General features: G+C 37.0%; 1 pseudogene; it reads left to right on the top strand.

The window, feature by feature from the left end:
* The first annotated feature begins 1,285 nt into the window (after positions 1 to 1,285).
* LOC105538223 lies at positions 1,286 to 2,287 on the top strand (annotated as a pseudogene).
* The last annotated feature ends 7,436 nt before the right edge of the window (positions 2,288 to 9,723 follow it).

Raw genomic sequence — 9,723 nt, 5'->3', positions numbered from 1 at the left:
CTCCTGTAATCCCAGCTACTCAGGAGGGTGAGACAGAGAATTGCTTGAACCCGAGAGGCGGAATTTGCAGTGAGCAAAGATGGCACCACTGCACTCCAGCCTGGGCGACAGAACGAGACTCTGTCTCAAAAAGAAATAAAAAAGAATGAAGACAATTATAATACTTAAACTTAGTATTTATTGATGCAACAAATATGGATATGTTTGTTATAAGTATACATTTTAAATTGTTTCCAAATAACTGGAGTAGATAACATTAAAATCCTAATAACAGTTAAATTTTGAATTCACTTTTAACATTTGTCCTATTTTATTTTTAAAATATTTTCTGGGGCGGGCTTCTTTCTCTCTCTGTCTCTGTGTGTGTGTGTGTGTGTGTATACATATATATATATATTTTGTTTGTTTTGTTTTGTTTTTTGAGACAAAGTCTCACTCTATTACCCAGGTTAGAGTGCAGTGGTGCGATCTCGGCTCGCTGCAACCACTGCCTCTGGATTCAAGCAATTCTCCTGCCTCAGCCTCCTGAGTAGCTGGGATTACAGGCATGTGCCACCACACCCAGCTAATTTTTTTATTTTTAGTAGAGACAGGGTTTCGCTATGTTGGCCAGGCTGGTCTTGAACTCCTGGCCTCAAGTGATTCGCCCGCCTCGGCCTCCAAAGTGCTGGGATTACAAGGGTAAGCCACCATGCCCAGCCTACATGTATATATTTTTAAAGAGGTTACATATCAAGACTGTGTTAGAACTGATATGCCAAATGTTGGGATAAGAAATAGCATGATCAAGATGAATAGGTGACAAACAATAAAAGTCAAAACATAAACACTAGGCCGGACATGGTGGTTCATGCCTATAATCCCAGTACTTTGTGAGGCCAAGGCAGATGGATCTCCTGAGGTCAGGAGTTCAAGACTAGCCTGGCTAACATTGTGAAACCCCATCTCTACTAAAAACACAAAATTAGGGCTGGGCGTGGTGGGTCACGTCTGTAATCCCAGCACTTTGAGAGGCCGAGGCAGACAGATCACTTGAGTCCAGGAGTTTGAGACCAGCCTGGCCAACATGGTGGAAACCTATCTCTACTAAAACTACAAAAAATAGCCGGGCATGGTGGCACACACCTTTCTAATCCCAGCTACTCAGGAGGCTGAGGCAGTAGAATCATTTGAACCTGGAGGCAGAGGTTGCAGTGAGCTGAGATCATGCTACTGCACTCCAACCTGGACAATGGAGTGAGACATTGTCTCAAAAAAAAAAAAAAAAAAAAGAAGATAGCTGGGCATGGTGGTGGTTTATCAGGTAAACACAGCATTGTGATGCATGCAGTCACAGTTAAGTAATATCTAATAATATAGATAATTTATGTTAAATTCACTTATACCATCTAGTGTCATATAGGGTAATGCCCCCAACTTTGCAAATGGATGTTTTTCAATAAAGAAATTAGAAAATTGTCCTGAGAGAGTTATCACTTTGGCTGGACTCACTAATGCCATCTTCAAAGGCTTCCTATGATAATTGACAAACTGGAAGAGGACATCAGCAGCTGTATAACCAATAGCACAGGTGCCAGTAGACCCTTGGTCATCCTAATCAGTGTGACCCTCTTATTGGAAAAGGTGGTTGCAAAATCAAGGAAATATGAGAGAGTGTAGAGGCTCAGGTGCAGCTGACAGAGGATATGCTCCCAACTCAACTGAGTGGGCCATCACTATTGCTGACATTCTGCAATCCACAATTGAGTGTGTCAAACAGACTTGCATAGTCATGCTGGAGTCTCTCCCAGTACCCCAGGAAGGGCATGACTATCCCTTACCAGTCCAAGCCATTATTGAGTTCTCTGGTCATCTTTGCAGGTGGTAAGGACAGGTATATCACAAGCAGCAACAGCGCAAGCTTTCCCCACACCACCCTGTCCATGTGCTTCAATGCTTATCTGGAGGGATCACCTCTAGAATTGACTAAGCTGCACCAGTGGGCAATGCAACAGGCTTATTTTCCCATGACTCATGGCGACACTGGATTCAGTGCAGGTTTGGATGCATCTGCTCTAACTACTTCTCATGAACTCACCATTCCAAATCATTTGATTGGCTGAATAATTTCAGACATCAAGGCACCCAAATCAAAGAGATCCCTCCGAAACGTGGGGTGCAGATCAAAATTTTGAACCCAGTGGAAGGATCTACTGATAGCAGGAGATCTGCTGCCAGCATTAGTCTAGTTCAATATCTAATAAATGTCAGGCTTTCCTCTGAGACAGGTGGCATGCGGAGCAGCTAAAATAATGTAGATTCATCCATAATATCTTTCTGCTGTTCACCACCATTCATGATCCATCTGTTCTGAACACTCAGTGATTCCAGTTTTTAATAGTTTGTAAATTTTCTATTTCTACACTTTATTATCCACTCATGATTTTTAATTAAAGCCTTTTAATTCCTTTAAAAAAATAGAAAGTTAATTTAACGAGAGAGAGAGGGGATAGATATAGACAGACAGAACAACAGACAGAAAAATAAATGTCTCCTGTGCCTCAGCATTTTGTATACAGAGTTCCACCCCTCTACATGATAATAACAATGTTTCTTGGCACTAAGTTACTGGAAACAGCTCTCCAACAATAAATCTGCACATCACCTGGTTCTCAGTATGCACGCAGCATGTGCAAGTCAAATTGATTTGAACCTGTTGATATGAGTTGATAAACCTCATAAACACAAGAGCTATAAAAATGACTGATACTGACTTTTGAAAAGTTCACTTTTCTTTACATACTAACCAAATATTTTCTATACTCAAATGATATCTTTGAAACCTGGGAGTCATCTGAGGTAGTACGGAGCTTTGCTCTTCCCTCTCACTTCCCTCCTCTTATTGCCATTAGGACAATATAGTAATCACCACCATTTACTGAACCTTGTGCTTCCTATTTGCCAAGCACTTGGCATCTGCTATTTTATTTATCTCTTCACGACAAGCTCGTGAGGTCTAGACAATGATTCCTGGAGGGCTATGCATGACTCTTGAAAACACACTAGCAGCAGTCCTTCCTTCTATTTGCTCATAGGACTCATTGGGCCACCACTCAGAAACACGCTATGGAAGAAAAAAATTAAGGATTTATGGTCTGTACTGTGATCTTCTCACACAGGTGATCTAAGAAAAGGTGCAAAACCAGACATAAGGAGTAAATTGTTGCAGCAGAAAGGAAATAAACCTAAAAGTTATCTATTCCTACTTCTATTGTTTAGTTTGGGTGATCTTAGTTAAAGTCATTTAAACTCTTCAACTCTTCAAGCCTCAGGGACCTCATATGCATACACCAAAATGACCACCATTTTAATCAAAGCTTTTTTTTTGTAACTGTAACAGAAGTCATATCAGACATTCTTAAGCAAAAGTAAATTTGCCAGAATTATACAGGGATGTTGTTAGGAGCATAGCTGCATTTTTTCAGGATTTTGAATCCAAAACTGGAATGTTACCAGGAACCTAAATAGTTCCTTTTGGGGGGCAGAACTCCAATACCCGCCAGAAGGCATAGATTTAACCCCTAATTTCACCACTTAATTGTCTCATCCCTTAAACACTTCGGAATTTTATAGTAGGGCTTACCACAGTGAATGGCCCTAAGCAGGCACTCAATAAATGGAGGCTCCTTTATCGTTATTCTGTCATCAAGAAAAATTTGATAATAAACAATGATATACTTAGCCCCACAGAGTGGTAAGATCATGTTTCATAAATCATTAGGTATGCGGAAGCAGTATAGAGAAATTAAGGTTTTAGGCTGTAGAGTCAGTGTGCTTGTATTACAATTCCAAACCTACTACCTATTAGTTGTGTGACCTTAAGAAAGTAAATACTGATTATGATAATAAGAGCATCTGTTTAAGTGGTGAAGATTAAATGAGGTAACATATAACATTTAGTTTGGATCCTGATGGTTACTGAATTTTCAATAAGTATTAGCTACAAAGTTACCATTTTTAAAAAAATCTATAAAAATAACAAATTTTAAATAAACCAGAGAAATGGAAAACTTGAAGGAATCAAAAAGCTATTTTAGAACTACCACAACACAGTGGTGCGTAAGGGAAAAACACAGTCTACCTTGGCCCCCACTTGACTCTTGCTGTCTTGAGCCTTCCCTTTTCTTCCTTTGAAAGTCATCAGGAATAAAGAAATGACTAAGGTGACATAATTTAGATGGCTTCCTGTACATTCTAGTGCAGCATCAGCACCACTTGGGAACTTATTAGAAATGCAAATTCTCAGGCTGTTTCTTAGACTCACTGTACCAGAAGCTCTTTGGAGGGGTAGGGGTGCAGCCCACTGTGTTTCAACAGGCCCTCCTGGTGACTCTCAGAACCACAGAACAGAAGACTCTGGCTATGAATTAGAATCACCTATTGAGCTTAAAAAAATATTGATGTGACTACCAGTGCCCTATCCTAAAACAATTGAATTAAAAATCACTGAGGATAGGGCCAGGACATTAATATAAGTATTTTTAAAATATGACAAAAGTTTCCCTCTATAGCCAGAAAAGGAATCATTGCAATTATTCTTTCCACACAACCATAATGCAAGTGGTTCAGCAGTCACCACCCAGGTTGTCTCTGAAGAGCATTCAGAATTGGTTCTAAGCTCCTCCAGTCCTCACATTATGGATGCTTTAATACTTTAAGATCCCTCTTTCCCTACCTCAGGTTAACACTCCTTCATGTACATCTAATCCCATAAGGAAACCAGTTCTTAGATCCTTTATTCTTACTGATAAAAATCTCAGTCAACCCAGAAGAATATTTTTAAGTGAAATTTTATACGTTAGACAAATGAAATTTCAAACATTAGCCAAATGAAGTATGGGGCAGGGAAGTGGGGAGCCCTTGTCACTATTTCTTTATAAATTACCCAGCCTCTTTCCTCGGCTACAATGAATTACAAAGCATTGATTATTACATTGTATTGAGTGGCATACCTTAATGAATACTAACTCGTTTCAGTGCTTTTTGACAACCTACCGAATTAACTTAACTGACTGTATTATTATGAGATCAGCTACTCAGCAGCGGCAAAGGTGCTAATTGGTGCATTTATTAGCAGTGAAAACCTAGCCTACAAAGATATTTGGAGGTAGAAAAATGGGAGCGCATTGATAATATAAACTAGAATGATTAGATTTCTGTCTATTACGTAGTGCAACAAAAATAAAGCCATTTAAATAGAATCATGTCAAAGGACCTATGTCTCCTGCTTTGAAAACAAATGTGTTGGCTTCCTGTCAACATTTTCAGGGCTTAGCAGCAGGAGGTCATTACCCTTGGACAATGCTCAGTTACACAGACATTATCTCCAATTAACAGGTTTTAACTATAACAATTTCTCTTTTATTGAAAAAGGTTTTTTTTTTAATAAAAAACTACAAAAGTGAATCCATAATCTTGTCTCCTTGACTGGGATTAGGATGATTACATGTACCCTTACACACATACACACACATGCACACATCTGAGTCAATAGAGTAGTTTTAATGTCCTTGAACTCTTTTTAAAGCATGGTAGACAAATATTCCAATCTTTACATAAACAATTTGCAAAGATAGCTTTTTCATCAAAAAATAGTAAAATAAACCTCTCCCCATGTTGATGAAGCCAAGACATTTTGAGTGTTTCAAATTTCTAAAATAAAGTAAGTACAAATGAAACATTTATCAATTATAATGCATTATGTTTTCTGTCTCATTTCAGAAGGTATTATGGTAATAATTCTGGATGATGGCCAGAAGCTCAGAGGAGAATTTTTAACACCCTCTCAATAGACACATTTATAGCTTTTAACTATGCAGAATACTGGTCTTATCAGCGCTTAGCAGGGAAATGATTAAAATATTTCAGGCGAACTCAAACTTGGTTGTCCTTAGGTGGAAACGAAGCATCATTCTGGGCTGAAACCTCCAATTATATAAGATAGGAAGTCACAGAAAGACATCAGATTCATACACTGTCAGTCTACACGACAGATGGTAGTGTCTGGCAATGCCTTTTTTATAACAGAAAATATTATTATAAAAATATCCACAGAAGACATTTTTAGTTCCTTGACTTAATATGTGGAAAAATTAGAGATTTTTATAGAAATTAGAGGTTTAATACTCAATAGTATGAAACAGTAGTTTTCTTTGAAATCTATGCATTAACTATTCTGTCATTTCTTAGAGAACTTTTTATAGTTGGAAGTCATCTGTTATTTTAATCTCTCTCTTTCTCTCTCTTTCTCACCCATCTATTTAAATTCAACCTAAATCTATATGTTTTTATACAACAGTTAAATCACACTATCGAGTGTTGTGATGTGCTGTAAATCACATTTTAGCCTTCCCCTCTGTTATTACAAAAGAACTGCCTTTATCTCAAAGGGGGTATTTCCTTATAGATGAAGTTTCTTGAAGGTAGAATTCTCCTGAGAGCCACACGTTTGAGTGGCATGTTCTTAAGCATATTGCATTATGTGTCAGTATAATTAGCATATTCTTCTGGATTGTAAAAAGTAACAATAGCTGACAGCTGAATATGTAGGGAAATGGTCTGTAAAACTATCTAAGAACTAGGGAATCTAGTCCTTGTGTGGAACAAGCAGGTGTAGCACAGTTTTTGTGATCCTGTTTTGAAAATGAATGGAGGAGGTTTAGACTCCCAGGTGGTTAGACCATTCCTGTCTCATACTCAGACACCATGTTCAGTGTTTATAGTGTGGGGTGCAAAGCAAGCCCAGAGGGTGGCTGAAAAAGAGAGAACAGAAATGGAAATATCACTGCCTGGTTTTGGCAAAGTACATAAGATGTATCAATATAGCAATGGAAACATCCCCAAGATTTCAAAGAATCTTACTAACGGGAAAAGGTCACTGTGTTCTCAGAAATGTTATATATTACAGCAGTGCTTATTCTCGAACTACCAGAGAACTGTAATTCTGGTTCTACCTCATCAAAATGAGCCTGGAAAGGTGGGCAGTTAGGTCTGTTGCATAGCTAGGACAAAGATGCAGAATGTGCAAAACTCATCGTTAGGTAGAAGTAAGCAGCAAAAGCAAAATAGCCACAGCAAAAAAAAGAAAAAAGAAAAAAAAAAAGCTATTTTGGAAAATTTTATGAGGCAGAGAATGCCCTCTTAATTATACATACTGGAAAGACTTTTCAAGGAATCGAAGGGGTATTAGGACAGCCCACAGGACAGCACGTTTTCTTCCTTCCCTGGAGCGTACTTGTTTTTGTGATCTACTTGCTGAATTTCAAACTAAAATGATAGGAATGACCATGTCTCAGGTCATTCTCACAGCTAGCTTTTCTTCTCCTAAACTTTATTTTGTGGATAAAAATTGTTGAAAGATTACAGGTTTTTATTTTCAAATGAAATTTGGAATTGAAAAATAGTAGACAAAAGCCCTGAAATTTTGAAAATAGAAGAGGAAGGCCTAAGCAGATTTACTACTGAATTAATTACTGACTTCACATATATGTGAGTATATTTATGTGTGTGTGTGTGTGCGCTTCACTTTCATCATCTTTCTATCTGCGACCCTAGCATAGGAAAAGAATACTGCAGCTTGATTTTAAAGGCTCCTACTACTGTCACTGTAACTTTAACTTTCGGACATGTTATTCTTTGCAATATGTCCCACCCCCATTCTCCAGACTTCCATGTGTAAACCTACCAAACCCTATAGTTTAAAGAAGCCATAGGAAAGGGCTCAGATAGTATCATATTTACTGTTTAATTTTCCTTTAAATGTATAAACCAATGTAACAGCATCACATGGACTAGAAAATATACAGTCTTTTACTTTGAACCAAAAGCGCACACCCCAGTATCAGCTGTAACTTGATTTCATTCACCTCTCTACTGTCTCAACAACTATTTACTGTGGCAGAATCCCTCTCACAGTAACAATAACTCATTTAAATGTATATGCCACAACCTTTTGCCTTTGGAGACAAAGAAGTATAATACAAAAAGTTTCTGTGAAGTCTTGAGCCTCAAATGTCCCATATTTATTTCTAAATTCCTCCATTAGAAACACATCATGTTCTATCGGAGGTTCTCTTTTATAGTACAGCCACTTCTAGGACATCTAGCTTTGTAAGTCAATACACTTTAGAGAGAAAGTCTTAAGCATTCTTGAATTATAAAAGAAGAGGGTCTTCTGGCCGAAGAGTAGGTTGTGGCACCACAAGCACAAACATCTTGAATATGCTGACTGGGACCAGTTTATATGGGTGGTTACCCATGGTAGGCAGTTTCCAATGTAACAGACCTCTGGGGCCTTGTTCCTTTTCCTGAAATAACAGAAGGTTTTTCTCAAGGACTGTCCTAGCAAATGCCAGTTATGCTGTAGGATTGTTTAACTCTGGATTGATGATTCATTAACATTAATACATCATTTATTTCTTACTTCAACTAATATATATTAAGGTCCCCAATATGTAGGAGTAACATAATAGGAATAACAATAGTAATAGACAATAGGAATAACATAGTAATCATCCACAAGAAGAAAAGTGAAGTATAGATTAAATTGGATCTGTATAGGTAATAATTCATTTCAAAGCAGGGTTATTTGTGATGTAATGAGTTTCATATTACACTGGATGATTTCTGAAAATCAGAGACTACTTGGCTAACTCCAGATAGCTAGACAACTATCCCTTTCCTGGAGATAGTAAAAAAAAAGCACCAGAAGAACTTCATTTTTCCAAATGCTTGGGTTGAATAAGGGTGTCCAGATCGTCTATCACAGACTGGTCTCAGTGTGGACTGGACCTAAACCTGAAGTAGTCAATCAGTTGTTTACTAAGAATCTCATGTTCAACATGCTTTGTGCTTGGGACACAAAGAAATGTGAAATTCATTCCCAAGTTGAAATATGGACTATAAGCAGAGAAATACACACAATTAAGTAAATGGCATGTGAGTTCTTGAATTCAGGTCAAATACAAGAGAGTACTGGAAGAGGCAATGGAAATTTAAACAGTCTTAGTGAAGCATTCATTCAATTTCTGATACTATGAATCTCTGTGTTACAACCCATGTGAATTCCCATTCATTTTCACACCAAATTTATAAAACTTAGCATACATGTTAAAACTCAGAATTCGTGGTTGGTTCATCAAAGCAAGTCCTATTTAAATATCTCTTTATACTCAGAATATAACACAATGCATTGACTCATAAAGCATAACAAAATAAACACTTTTTAAAAAGTGTTTAAGAACATTTGGAGGACATATAATAATAATCTTATTTTATTTTGGTTGTGTTGGTAATATATAATTTTTCTGAGTTATTCAGTTATAGAAAGATGATAATTAACTAAAACAAACCTTATTCACCAATATATAAAAACTGGCAGTATAGTTACACTCCAATTTGTTAAAGAAATTTTGCAGAGCAGAAATGTAAATATTATATTTGCTCATTGAAAGTCATGTTAAAGTAATTTTGTTTATGAAAGCATTGAAGAGAGAGTGAAATGTAAACTTTTTTCCTAATAAACTCTCAGAGATCAATCTTGTATATATAATATTAATGATTTAGAGTTAGAATAAATTTTAGCTATTTGTTGGAAAAGGAAATGTATTATGATTGAACACATGTACTCTTTCAAAACCTGTCTGGAAACGTAAGCCTATGGTTGTATTTTTAATTTAACCTTTA

The sequence above is a fragment of the Mandrillus leucophaeus genome, unplaced genomic scaffold (genome assembly GCF_000951045.1).
Source record: "Mandrillus leucophaeus isolate KB7577 unplaced genomic scaffold, Mleu.le_1.0 Scaffold187, whole genome shotgun sequence".
NCBI classification, from domain to species: Eukaryota; Metazoa; Chordata; class Mammalia; order Primates; family Cercopithecidae; genus Mandrillus; species Mandrillus leucophaeus.
Note: the sequence above shows the minus strand (reverse complement) of the source record. Positions and strands in the feature narration are given on the sequence as shown.